The sequence below is a fragment of the Lacerta agilis genome, chromosome 9, assembly GCF_009819535.1.
Source record: "Lacerta agilis isolate rLacAgi1 chromosome 9, rLacAgi1.pri, whole genome shotgun sequence".
Lineage (NCBI taxonomy): Eukaryota > Metazoa > Chordata > Lepidosauria > Squamata > Lacertidae > Lacerta > Lacerta agilis.
In genome coordinates, this window is record NC_046320.1 from 12,414,755 (window position 1) to 12,428,994 (window position 14,240).

Here is a 14,240-nt window from a genome sequence, read left to right on the forward strand (position 1 = left end):
AGATTATTATTAATTTTTTTTGTGAAGTTTTGCCATTCTGCTTCGCAAAATGCGACTGCAGTGTTGTGCTGCTTTAATTGGAAACGAAGGTTCTTTTTCATTCTGTTTCGTGTTTTCATTCCTGGAACCACAAATCTAACAGAATTAAAGTGTAGGCGTCCATTATGCATCTGATTTGACTATGGATAAATGCACGACACATGATTAAAAATATACTTTTTGGGGGGAGGGTTGCTCTCCTTTATTCAAAAAATATTTTTAAGAAACCCGAAGGGAAATAAACCTGTGGGAAATAAATATATGTGCTCATCTTATGTCCATGTTACATGACGCTGCAGTAGACCGATTTGACTGAAGAACATATTTCATTGTTGCCTCTTTTTCATTTCTGTAATTTTTAGCTTACTTGATCCCAACAAGTTGAAGAAGAAGAAGAAGAAGAAGAAGAAGAAGAAGAAGAAGAAGAAGAAGAAGAAGAAGAGTTTGGATTTGATATCCCGCTTTTCACTACCCGAAGGAGTCTCAAAGCAACTAACATTCTCCTTTCTCTTCCTCCCCCACAACAAACACTCTGTGAGGTGAGTGGGGCTGAGAGACTTCAGAGAAGTGTGACTAGCCCAAGGTCACTCAGGAGCTGCATGTGGAGGAGCAGAGACGCGAACCCGGTTCCCCAGATTACGAGTCTACCACTCTTAACCACTACACCACACTGGCTCTTCTTTTTTTGGTAATTGTAAGTTTTTACAAACTGTTTTTAATGTTATATTTTAAATTCTGTTAACACGCCCTGAGAGCTTAGGGTCAAAGGCAGGTAACAAACTGAAGTGAAATCATCATCACCATCCCAGGCAAAAAGAAAATATTTACAATCTGATCCTATGGTGACTTCAGTGGAACCAAGGGCCCTCGTGTTAATGTCAATTGTGTAACCTTTGTGCCACTTTTAATTCCTCATCTACGCAGCGTTCTCCTTCAGCTACTGCTGTCCCACACATTCTCCTCCCATCATTTGTGGTGATGGCTTGGTGGGTGATCTTTATCATCACACCCCAACTTCCATTTGTTCCTCATCATGTCATTTTGAGAGCCCCCCCTCCCCAATATCAAAGGAAAGCAATCCATTCTCGTGTAGGGGAGAAATGTGATCCTGAGTGGGTTGTCACTGTCCATCTCACCACTGACAGGAGGAAGCAACATTTTTTGGAGAACACACCTGGGGCAGGGACAATCTCTTTATACCCAGTTCCACTTCTTGTGAGGCTTCTGGGTGTTCTTGGCAGGGGGTGGGTAGCCTTGGAAAGTGGCTTCAACAGACAGAAAGGGCTTTCCTCCAGAGGAGAGTCGTTTTTGGGAATGGATGGTGCTGAAGGCTCTCACAGGTTTTCCCCTTGGGCCTCTACATATGGTTCCCTGAAGTTCATGAGTTGGACGGCTCAAGACAAGTATCAGTGATTGTGACCCTTTCCATCCCCAAGGAGTCCTGTATCATTCAGAAGGATCCTGCCACATGGTGATCAGACCCCCAACTTCATCCCTAAGGGCAATTCCATCTTCCACAGAACTCAATAGCCTTTTCCCTCCTACTCAAGTCCAAGTCGGACAGGAGGAAGGAAAGACACACTCTGCATGTGTGCAGGACCATCAAGATCTCCCACAGACGCACAGAGGCACTGTGCCCTTTGGAGTCCAGGATGTTTCCTGATGCTTCCCCTCCAATCCAGAACCAAGGGAATCCAGATCCCCAGCATCATTGGCAGGTGGGATCAGGGCCTGCATCACCAAGTGGTATTTGGGGGTCGTAGGGGGTGCGTCATTGGGAATCACACATCCCATTAGTAGTTGTCATGGGCCACAAGTCGGCTTCAGCTGCTGCTCCTGATGAGAACCGGCTGGCTCCAGCTTTCTTAAGCAGGGTTTCCAGCCTCAGTCGGTTGCTGGAAACAACATTCGTCGTTCCTGACCAGAACTTGTAGCTTCTCGCTTCTTGTGACCTTGGACCCTCCGCTTTCTTTACCCCTGGATCGTCTTGACTATGTGAACTGAGATATTCCTGACCTTAGGACTGGACTGGGCCCTACCCCCCTGAGACTCGGCTGGTTGGCTGGCTTCCCCCACCACTGAGCTGTGCCGTGCCTGGCAGCACAGGACTACGACAGGCATGTCCCACTAGGACCACTGAATTTCCTGCTCCTAACTAGTTGGTTTCCGTGCTTTCTATTCTGATCGTTGTTTATTCCTGGCTATACAGTTACTTGCTTAAGCACAAATTGAATTGGAGATAACGGGGTTGTCGCTGCCCCAGGTATATTCTCCCCCCCCAAAAAAAGGTTACTTCCTGCCAGTGGTGAGTTGGGTGGTGACAGCCCCCCCAGGGGTGTAGCAAGGGGGGGCATAGGGGCGGTTCGCCCCATGTTCCATAATGGAGGGGGTGACATTATCAAGGAACAATTACTGCCCTACTAGGGCAGTTCATTAAAAAAAAAAAAAACTTTTTAAAAAAAAATGCCTGCTCCAAAGGTCTTATCTTACTATACTAGGGATTATATAGCTATATATGAAATTTCATGCATATCGGTTAATATCTTGACCCTCCTCCACCAAAATAACTGTTCACTTGGCTGTTTTCCTATCTCATAAAGGCTGAAATTTCAGTTCAGAGAACACTTACTGCTCCCAACCCTAACCCTGTGGAAAGCCATCTAATTAGAATTTAATTTGATTTTGAGATGTTTTTAGGAGGTAATTTAATTATTGTTTGATTTTATACCAGTGTTATGTATCTGATGTTAGCCGCCCTGAGCCCAACATCGGCCGGGGAGGGCGGGATATAAATAAAAGTTTTTTATTATTATTACTTGTTATTCCTTTGTAAGAACATATGAAATAACGTAAAGCCATTTTTGCAAGGGGGGAATCAATGGGGGGGGTTGACAAGAAATTTTCCACACCGGGTACCACCTGACCTTCCTACACCACTGAGCCCCACACAGGATCAAATTTCTCCCTGCGGAGAGGGAACTTATCACGGTAAGTACCAACGTTTGTTTTCCACTGTTCGGCACTTGCCAGGATTGGAGGAGATATTCTTTCAACACTTACACGCAGGAATGTGTGGAAGCTATTTTAAGAGGAGAGGCAGCCTGTGTCACAAGCATTATGATCTTGTCACTGTATTGGACCTCAAGTTTCTATAGCTCAGCATTCTGCCACCAACTGGAGCCAAGGAGATGCCTTGAGAAGCTTGGGAGTGGGATGTGCTGAGAAAGAGGCATCTATTTCTGCTTGTCCCGATAACTGAAAATTGGAGAGAAGCCAATCTAATGTTCCTCCTCTCTCTCCCCTTCTTCTTCAAATAAAAACCTCTCCCCTGTGTCTTATAACATCAAGGAAAAACAAAATAAAATAAAAAATTCTTTCCAGTAGCACCTTAGAGACCAACTGAGTTTGTTCTTGGTATGAGCTTTTGTGTGCATGCACACTTCTTCAGACCATGCACACAAAAGCTCATACCAAGAACGAACTTAGTTGGTCTCTAAGGTGCTACTGGAAAGAATTTTTTATTTTGTTTTGTTTTGACTATGGCAGACCAACACGGCTACCCACACCTGTAACTGGAACATCAAGGAAACAACAACTGTCGCTACTGAGCCTCATGAGGGTTTGACAGAGATTATGATTCTGGAATTCTGCAAGAGCTTTCAGACCTTGGATGAAATGGTGTGCATCATGGTCTATGCGTCATGGCCGACCATTCTGACCCCTCTTAAAGCACAGTCGTCAATCCAGGGTTGGTCCACCCATGACGCCAGATGAGGCAATTGCCACAGGGGCAGCAGATCCCAATATAGTTATTATTTCTCCTTTGACTCCCCTGGCATGGGGGGGGGGGAGCACCATTTAGTGGCTTGCCTTAGGTGCCAAAATGTATCGGGCAGGCCCTGCCTCAATCCACTTACTACAGAGTAAACCCCATTAAATGTATTGGGTCATAGAATAGAATAGAATCATAGAGTTGGAAGAGACCACAAGGGCCATCCAGTCCAACCCCCTGCCAAGCAGGAAACACCATCAAAGCATTCCTGACAGATGGCTGTCAAGCCTCCGCTTAAAGACCTCCAAAGAAGGAGACTCCACCACACTCCTTGGCAGCAAATTCCACTGCCGAACAGCTCTCACTGTCAGGAAGTTCTTCCTAATGTTTAGGTGGAATCTTCTTTCTTGCAGTTTGAATCCATTGCTCCGTGTCCGCTTCTCTGGAGCAGCAGAAAACAACCTTTCTCCCTCCTTTATATGACATCCTTTTATATATTTGAACATGGCTATCATATCACCCCTTAACCTTCTCTTCTCCAGGTCTTGTGTCTTGAGTAAAAATACATAGGATTGCATTGCCAAACTGTTGTATCCATCTGCTCTGGAGTCTGTATTATTGTTTATTTACTTGTTTTGCTTTATTAATAGTGTCGTTGCCATCATCATTGTTGGGCAGGCCATTGGCATGGACTGCAAGGCTTATAAAGCAATTCAACCAAATCAAGTTCTGTTTCACTTGCCTGTTAGAACATGGGTCCTAATCCTGCAAAGTTTTATGTTCTGTTTTGTCTTAAATTAGACCAGTAGAAATTATTATCTCCATTCAGTAAGGCTATGGTGGAAGAGCTTCTTATGTGGGTTCTTACTCGAGCGAAAATCATGTTAGTAATTCATGGTCAAACTGGATAATTCTGCTGGAGTATTTGCCGTTTTGAAGGAAATTGTGGGCTGCCTAGTAAATAAGACAGAGTTTTTAAGCTTGGAGGAACATCATCAAGCATACACCCCAGTAATTCATATTCTACTGGGACTATCACAGGTTTTTTTAAAAAAAAAAATCCCAGTTTTGTGACTCTCCTGCTGCATGGGTTGCCTAGCTATGGAAGACTATGATTCTGGTATCACAGAGAGACTGACAAGATTTTGCAGAAGATGCTGCCATCTTAATAAAACATCTCTGTCCTTTCTAGGATTCTGATGTCATTGGAGCTATCCCAAGAAAAACAGCAAAAATGAAACAAAATAAAAAATAAAAAAATTCCTTCCAGTAGCACCTTAGAGACCAACTAAGTTTGTTCTTGGTATCAGCTTTCGTGTGCATGCACACTTCTTCAGACACGAAAGCTCATACCAAGAACAAACTTACCAGTACTTGGTCTCTAAGGTGCTACTGGAAGGAATTTTTTATTTTATTTTGTTTTGACTATTTGAATGTGTTGCCTTAATTGTGGAATTCCTCACCCCGAGAAGCTTGCCCGATCCCTACTTTGCTTCCCATTTTTGCCACTAACTCTAAGATCTTGGGTGTGCGCATATATATATGCGCACACTGATATGTTAGTATATAGATGTTAGCTTAATAACCCAGCCTGCTGTTTTTAATTACCATGCTGTTTTGTAGCTGCTGTTGTTATCCATTGTTTCAGGGAGTACTCAAGGGTACGCAGTACCGAAACCTCTTTTTTGTGGCACTTACTGTAACAACTTAATGGTGAATACTGGAACCTATTTTTCTAGATGGGGGGAAGCTCTGCTGTTATATTTGGTGTGTATCATTTAAAAATGTTGCAAACTGCCCTGGGATCACTCAGATCAAGAGTGGTATACAAGCCTTTTTAAATAAAGCGAAATAAATTGTAAGAGAAGTTTTGAGTAAGATGGAAAATGTTTGTAGTTTCAGAAATGTCAGCGCACCATGGCACAAACAGATGCCATTCTGTGTATCAGCAAAGAGAAGGAGACGCTATGGATTAACTCATAGATTTTGGCTAGTTGTCTCACCTTCATTGTTTCCCGTTTTGCAAAATGGCATAAAACACCTTAGATGATGTCCTTCACGTTCTTAATTCCACAGCAAAAAAATGTATATATGTGTAACGTGACAAATCATTTGTGGCTGAGCAACACACACTTGAACGATCTATTCTGTGTGACTTATCACTTTCTGCTTCTTGTCCTTATATCCTGCCCCCCCCCAAAAAAACTGAATTGGAAAAACTTTTGCGAGTGTTTGGCGCAACTTTGGAGTAAATCGGACGATGTTGGGTTTTGGGTGAAATCTTGACCCCGCGGGTTAGGGTGTCGAGGGCTCATTTGCGGGGGGGGGCAGGAAACATAGCATTTTGATTGCCAAACATTGCAGGGGGCCTTTCCCCACCATTTGGCATCGCTTTGGCATGAAGCTGATGATGTTGGATTTGGGGCAAAATCTTGATCCTGCAGGTAATGGTGCCGAGGGCTCATTTTGTGGGGCACTGTGAAACGTAGTGTTTTCACCAGCAAGTGTTGCAGGGGGCCTTTTGCCGACGTTTGACGCCGCTTGGCAACGAATTGGATGACATCAGGTTTTCCATGAAACCGTGACCCTGTGGGTTAGGGGGCCATGGGCTCATTTTGTTGGGCGCCGTGAAACGTTGGGTGTATACATACTTGTAGTAGCTCCAGTATCAGAGACAGTGTGCTTCTTAATTCCAACTGCTGGGCAGCACAAATTTGGAGAGTGCTGTCGCACACCTGTTCTGTTTCTGTGCTTTTCATAGGGCTCTGAAAATAGGATGCTGAGCTAGATTGGCCTTTGGTCTGATCCAGCCAGACTCTTAATGTTCTTCTAAGACCAGCTTAGAAACAGTTATGTACCTGGACACTTTTGATGAGTAAGAATGCTGGCATCCGTCCGTTTTGGGAAGCAATGAAGGAGTGCTCCTTTGGGGATCAGGGTCAAGCTGTTGGAAGGTTGCAGTGCTGTGGCTTTAGGGACCAATGCAGGAGAGACATGTTTTGTTGCAGCTGGGAGAGTTGAAGGCGTCCCAGTTATGTTGCTGCAGCGCACTTGAGGTGGCCGACAATTTTGTCTACCTGGGTTCCACCACAACCAGAAACTGCTCCATCAATGCCAAGCTGGACAAGCGTATTGGCCAGGCAGCTACACAATGGCTTGCCTCTCCAAAAGGGTATGGGAGAATGTAATTCAGTACCAAGTTAAGAATGGCCCACAGACAATTAAGCAGAGGATTTGGTTAATTTTTATTTATTTGTTCAAATTGCACTGCTACATCATCCCCAATGCACATTTGGTTTCTTCTTTCATTTTGTCCTGGCTCCCACTCCTCCATTATTTTTTATTTTTTATTTTTATTATATTTATTTAATCATACCATGCCTTTTCCCCTGACATATGCTATGGAAGGGTATCTTCCCAGTTTGCATGTCTTAAGGATTATTTAAAAAAAAAAGGTGTGTAGGGTTGGATTCATAAACATTAAATACTAGATTGAGTTAGCTTTCTGTAGACACATTGCTAACATTTTAAAGTACATTTCTGCTTTAATAAATAAGCAGGCCATACAGCTAAAACACATAGGGGGGAAATCATTTAAAACATATTAAAAACATAATTGACATAAAAAAACAGTACAGCACCAGCCCTCTCCAAAAGCCTGTTGGAACAGGAAAGTCACCTGCTGGCAGAAGGACAAGGAAGGAGCCAGTCCAGCTTCTCTAGGGAGAGAATTCAAAAATCTGGGAGTAGCCACCACCAAGAAGGCGCGCTTCTTTATCCCTACCAAGCATGCTAGTGGGAGTGGTGGGACTAAGAGTAGCCCCCCACCCCAAGATCTCAGAACCCAGGCAAGCTTGTATTGCATGTCTGATCAGAATTAGGTGGCTGTGGATCTGCAATGCTTGTCTGTTATAATTATGTCTTTCTTTACATACATTCTCTGTTGACTTAATGATGACCAAGGGCCATACTCGACATGTACTTAAATGAGTAGCAGGTAGAAACATATCTTTATTTATCCTTAACAAATGTCATGCCATGGGGTAAAGGAGCCAACTCCTAGGGGCCAGGGTCCCTTCGGCTCCCCTAATAAAATATTTGAGGGGGCTGGGCTCCAAAGTTGATGGGCATTCCCATTCAATTTTGTGTGGGCCTTGTGATCTATTATGTGAAGTGGGGCTTACCTGCCCCCCATATTTAATTCAAGTTGGCACCCTTGCCTGGGGGCGCCCCGATTCACCCTGTGAAGGGATTCCCTCAGCAAGACTGGAGGACCTCACCTCTGATCCCTGTGCAGGAGTGAACAGATGAGCTTCCCCTTTGCAGTGAAAAATGAAACTCTCCTGTGCCTGGAACCAGTTACGGGTGAACAAGATACATAGCCCATCATGTCTGGCCCACCGATTCATGCTGTGGTTGCCAACACACACACACACACACACACACACACACAGTCCTGTTAGTCCTGACCAATGCTTTTGAGAGGGTGCTTGGCTTTGTTGACTGATGTTATTTCAAAGGGCAACAGCATATGCTATGGAAGGGTATCTACCCAGTTTGCATGTCTTAAGGATTTTTTTTTTAAGGTGTGTAGGGTTGGGTTCATAAACATTAAATACCAGATCAGGTTAGCTTTCTGTAGACACATTGCTAATATTTTAAAGTACATTCCTGCTTTAATAAATAAGCAGATTTGCAAAAAATCATCTAGCGAGTCGTTTTCCTTATTGACATTCTGGGGCTGTAGGACTAGAATAGCAAATAATTAAAAGAAATAATGATATTAGATTTTTTTAAAAAAAACCCACCTTGCTTAGTACAGGACATTTTTACAACGGTGGGGTTCGTAAGGCGGCTGGAGAAAATGTTATCTGTTTGCTAATCATGCAAGAGGTACTTCAAGGGGGGAAAGGGGAAGAGGAGAGATTTAGAACAACAGAAGGTCTCTGCTGTATTTTGGTAAGATGGAAACTATATACTGTATATATATTTTAAACAATCCTTCTTTTAGATCACTAGTGACTCCCAGTGGTGAAATTTAACAACAGCACAGAAACCTATGGAAAAGAGATACCGGTAGCTGTTATCACAACTGGACATTTGGTCAGTGGGGAACCCAGCCACTCCATAAACTTTTGGTGAAGTAAGTGCCAAAGATATGTTTCAGATAAATTAAATCATCTATGTTTCTCTTGTGGTGGTGGTTAGCAGCGTTTTATTTAGTAGCATGCAATTTGCAATTTTCCTAGCATTGCCTGAAGACCACAGGACACTGGGTCAATACCTACTAACTTGCAGGGGTACACAGTACATCCCCTGCCCTACTAATGCTGAACAAAGATCTGTAATGGCCTTTTAAATGAGGCAATATCTCTTTTTAAAAATAATTTTTATTACTTTTCCATTTAAACATATATAATCACATCATTATTAAGTCCCTTGGTGGACATCCCCATTAGAGGCATGTGCTGTCGAAAAGGAAAACACCCAGGGAGCTTGGCCAACACACAAAGTACTCTTAAAAGAAGAAGAAAACTCTTTAAAGCTAAAAGAATTTGATGAAATAAGAGGATATATACAGGATTGGTTTTTCTTTTTCTTTTTGAATAATTTTTTTTGATTATTTTAGTTAAAGAAAAAACATCTTAATCCAACTATATTGTATGACATTACAAAATAAAGTTTTACATACAATATTGTCTTGTCTATAATTTGTCTTTTTGTCTTAAATGATCCCTTACCAAAAAAAGAAAAAAGAATATCACCAAGTGTTTGAGATATTTAAGTTACAGGTGGGTAGCCATGTTGGTCTGCCATAGTCAAAACAAAATAGAAAATTCTTTCCAGTAGCACCTTAGAGACCAACTGAGTTTGTTCTTGGACAAACTCTTGTCTTTGAACAAACTCAGTTGGTCTCTAAGGTGCTACTGGAAATAATTTTCTATTTTATTTTGAGATATTTAAAAAAGATAAGCAGAAGGGCTTTACAACAGAGATGTCCAGGTTTGAATCGGAGGTGGTAAACTCTAAAACTAAAACTCTTTCTAAAGCATACTGACTCCTCCTTGACTGCGAAGTCAAGAAGAAGGTGGTTACGGCGCCCATGGTTAAGTGGTCCCAATATTTTGGATTTTCCCCTTGAAGCAGTGGGAAACTTTGTGGAAGATAAACTGGAAATTCACCTATTGTTATACTCTGAGAGACTTCCTAAAAATGCAACATCGGTGGTATCTAACCCCATGGAAACTCTCTAAAATGTATAAAAATATCTCAAGCAGTTGTTGGCGATGTAAGGAAAAACCAGGTACCCTGTACCATATGTGGTGGCAGTGTAAGGAAATTGAGACATTCTGGGAGGAGATTCACTCAGAGTTGGAAAAAATGTTAAAAGTTCCCTTTAAAAAAACACCAGAAGCCTTCCTTTTGGGAATTCCAGACCTAGATATTCCCAAAAAGGCAAAAGGATATATATACACACACACACACACACACCACGGTGGTTGCGAGAGTTCTTATAACAGCAAATTGGAAGAGTGATAAGAATGGATTTCAAAATTAGTGGAACATGTGGAATTAGATAGCCTGTCTGAAAAAATAAGGAACAAATCATAACAAGCATTTATTTCAAAATGGGAAGCCTTTAAAATATGCTTGAAAAATAATTATCCCAGTTTAAATTCTGTCGCAGCATTTGAGTAACTTTGGTAGTAGTTCTAAGTTTGCAGTGAGAGATAAGATAGCTTAATCGTATTTAAATTTTGATCAAATGTATTGTGTAATGGCAGTAAACTAATGAAGATTATCTGAAGTAAGGAGTGGACGGAAAGTCGAGTCTATATTAATAAGACCATTTCAGTTTGTCATTTTGTGTTTAACATCGTGCTTAGGGTTTTTTCTTTTTGATGTGGATGTTGTTGTTGTTGAGCTTGTTGTTGTTATTGTCTTTTTTTCTTGTATGTTTTTGTGATGATGTATGTGGATGTATGCGGATATCTGGTTGAATACAAAAAAGTTAATATTTTTTTTAAAAAAATCACGTCATTATTATCCACTTTACTTCTTTGAGTCTTTAGAGCCTATCGACTTCCTTCCCTCCCACCTCTTGGCTTTCAAAATTAACCTTTATATCACAGCATTTTATATATTTTCCAATTCCAATATAACTCTTTACTAAATACCGCAAAATTTAAATAAATATAGAAAGGTAAAATAATTCTCATTACAAGTCTCTGGATAACCCTACTAGTGTTGTTAATTGCTTACAATGATCTTTCAAATATTGTATAAATTGTGGGATCTCAGTCAAGTCCAACATTCTGAGGGAGGACCAACTGCCACTTTGTGTCAGTTAGTTTTGGTCTGTTGGTCGGTTAGGCTGCTGCTGCTTAAAGATGTGTTAAGAGACTCACTAATATAGCTTATACAGCTTATATATTTTGTTTTGTAACCTAAATATGTACATGAATGAATCTGTCAGTAAATTACTTTACTTTCGTTACTAATCAGATTCAATTGCAGACTATTACACATGTATCTTTACATGTGTAATAGTCTGCAATCCGTTTTAAATATATATAAAGTGCCTTTTGTTGTGCGTATATAATTGCTGCAAACCTCTTGGTGTGTGTGCGCGCACACGTGTGTATTTGTGGTATTCAAGTATTTTTAAAGTAAATGAATAAATGTTTCTAAAGCACCCTTCGTAAGAACATAAGGAGATCCTTTGCATTTTGTTCTCTCCAAACTGAAGAGTATGGGAAAATCCTTTGCATTTTGTTCTCTCGGTGGCCAACCAGAAGAGTATGGGAAGCCCACAGACAAGACCCGAGTACCACTGAGTCTTCCTAGCAACTAAAATTCAGAGGCATACTGTCTCCAATACTGTCTCCATAACCACCATATCTAGTAGACATCGATAGCCTTAGCTCTTCCAACAAGTCAAGTTGAGGTCTCAAGTCTGCATCTGTATTGGAATTGTTTAAGAAGTTTTTTTATTATTATTATTGTTTTATCACTTGTTGTGCGTCATCCTGGGCTCCTATGGAAGGGCAGAATATAGATGTAATAAATTAAATTAGCCAGACTTAACAGCAATTAATTAAATGCTGTCGTTTTCCTTAATGAACGTAAAGGCAGGAAGGGGGTATTTGGCAAGGAAGGGAAAAGAGAGGGGAGAATGAATGTTTCCTATCTGTTCTGTTGCACAGAAGTTGTTTGAGATGTACTGTCGGTTTTCTGTCAGGGTACATATCGAGTTTGGTTACCACTGCGCAATTCTGTCATCACTAGTGTCAGTTGCGCTTGTGCCATCACTAAAAAGCACGAAGGTTTGGCCATTTTGGGCTCCTAGATTGTACATACACGCAGCACAATCTTAGCAACGTCTCCTCAAAAGCCAGCCAAATCCCACTTGTTCAATAGGACTCAGTCCTAGATGTGTTCAGAATTGGCTACTCAAATCCCACAGACTTCAGCTCATGTTTGCACATAATCCACATTCCGTTAAGAATTCTTTTGTTTTTATTTAAAATGCATTTTTGACCACAAGGTGTCACTGTGCGGTTTAACAGAAATCCTTAACATGACATGGAAGGATTTGGAGTCAGAGAGAAACAGTGTGTGTGTGTGTGTGTGTGTGTGTGTGTGAGAGAGAGAGAGAGAGAGAGAGAGAGAGAGAGAGAATGCACATTCTCCTTCTTCCCTTCCATTTAAAAATTTGCTCAGCCCATTTCCCTTCAGGGGTCACCAAACATTTTCAGCAGGGGGGCGGTCCATCATCCCTCAGACCATGTGGTGGGCCGGACTATATTGGGTGTGTGTGTGTGTGTGTGTGTGTGTGTGTAAATGAACGAATTCCTATGCCCCACACATAGCCCAGAGATGCATTTTAAATAAAAGGACACATTCTTCTCATGTAAAAACATCAGTCAGGCCCCACAAATAACCCAGAGATGCATTTTAAATGAGTGACAGTGGACCGCCCCCCTGCTGAAAAAGTTTGCTGACCCCTGGTGTAAGACAACAGGGCTGTCCATTTTAGAAGGCTCAAAAAATCTCAGGAAAATGGTATGAGATGGACTCTAACCAAGGCATGTACAGTTTGAAAATGGGCTTCAGGAAGCCATTCCCTTTGTTTGGGGGGGTTGGAAATCATAATGCCCTGATTCGCCCACAGAAATCTACTTTATTATAACAACATTGTTGTGCTTTGCTTCCGAAAACATCTTAGACGTTCACCTCAAATACCACGCTTTTCAGCGGAATTGGTTCATACATTAAGCCGCAAGTAATTGAGGGATGTACAACCCAACAGGCAGCTTTCAGGAAAAAAAAACATCCTGGAAAATTGGGGTAAACAAATTCAGATGTCAAGGAAAACAGCATAAGAGGCTAAGCAAATCTAGTGTTCAGAAGCAGACGCAGTTCCTTGGGGAAAATGAAGTTTTGCTGGTGCGAATGCCCTTTGCTCCAGCTATCTAAATCTTGAGGTCTAGCACCTTTGCTGCAGATTCCTATACTAGACTGTCCATCTATTAAAAGGAGGGGTCAGTGCAGGCCCACGACTTGCTTTGGAGACAAAAACTGACAGCGTACAACTTGCGGGCTTCTAAACAACAAGTTTATTGAGGACAAAATTCAATATATCTGCAACTGGGGCTATTTTAGAGCACTTTTAAAAATCACAGTATGAAATTACAAAAGGCATGATATGCATGACAAGCAATGAAGCAGTTTGCTGGTTGGTGGAAGGTGATATTACTGCATAAGCAAACATTCAGCTACGTCTCTCTGTACAATAAGGCTTTGGACAACAACCTATTCCCCATCCAAAAAAATATTCTCCATAGCCGTGGTGCTCTGGCTCCCTTTCAGAGGAGGTCTGAACTGTGCTGAATAGCTTTTAAGGCAAAATAGGAAAGCAATGACAAACCTAGACAGCATCTTAAAAAGCAGAGACATCACCTTGCCGACAAAGGTCCGTATAGTTAAAGCTATGGTTTTCCCAGTAGTAATGTACGGAAGCGAGAGCTGGACCATAAAGAAGACTGATTGCCGAAGAATTGATGCTTTTGAATTATGGTGCTGGAGGAGACTCTTGAGAGTCCCATGGACTGCAAAAAGATCAAACCTATCCATTCTGAAGGAAATCAGCCCTGAGTACTCACTGGAAGGACAGATCCTGAAGCTGAGGCTCCAATACTTTGGCCACCTCATGAGAAGAGAAGACTCCCTGGAAAAGACCCTGATGGTGGGAAAGATGGAGGGCACAAGGAGAAGGGGACAACAGAGGATGAGATGGTTGGACAGTGTTCTCGAAGCTACCAACATGAGTTTGACCAAACTGCAGGAGGCAGTGGGAGACAGGAGTGCCTGGCGTGCTCTGGTCCATGAAGAGTCGGACATGACTAAATGACTAAACAACAACAAC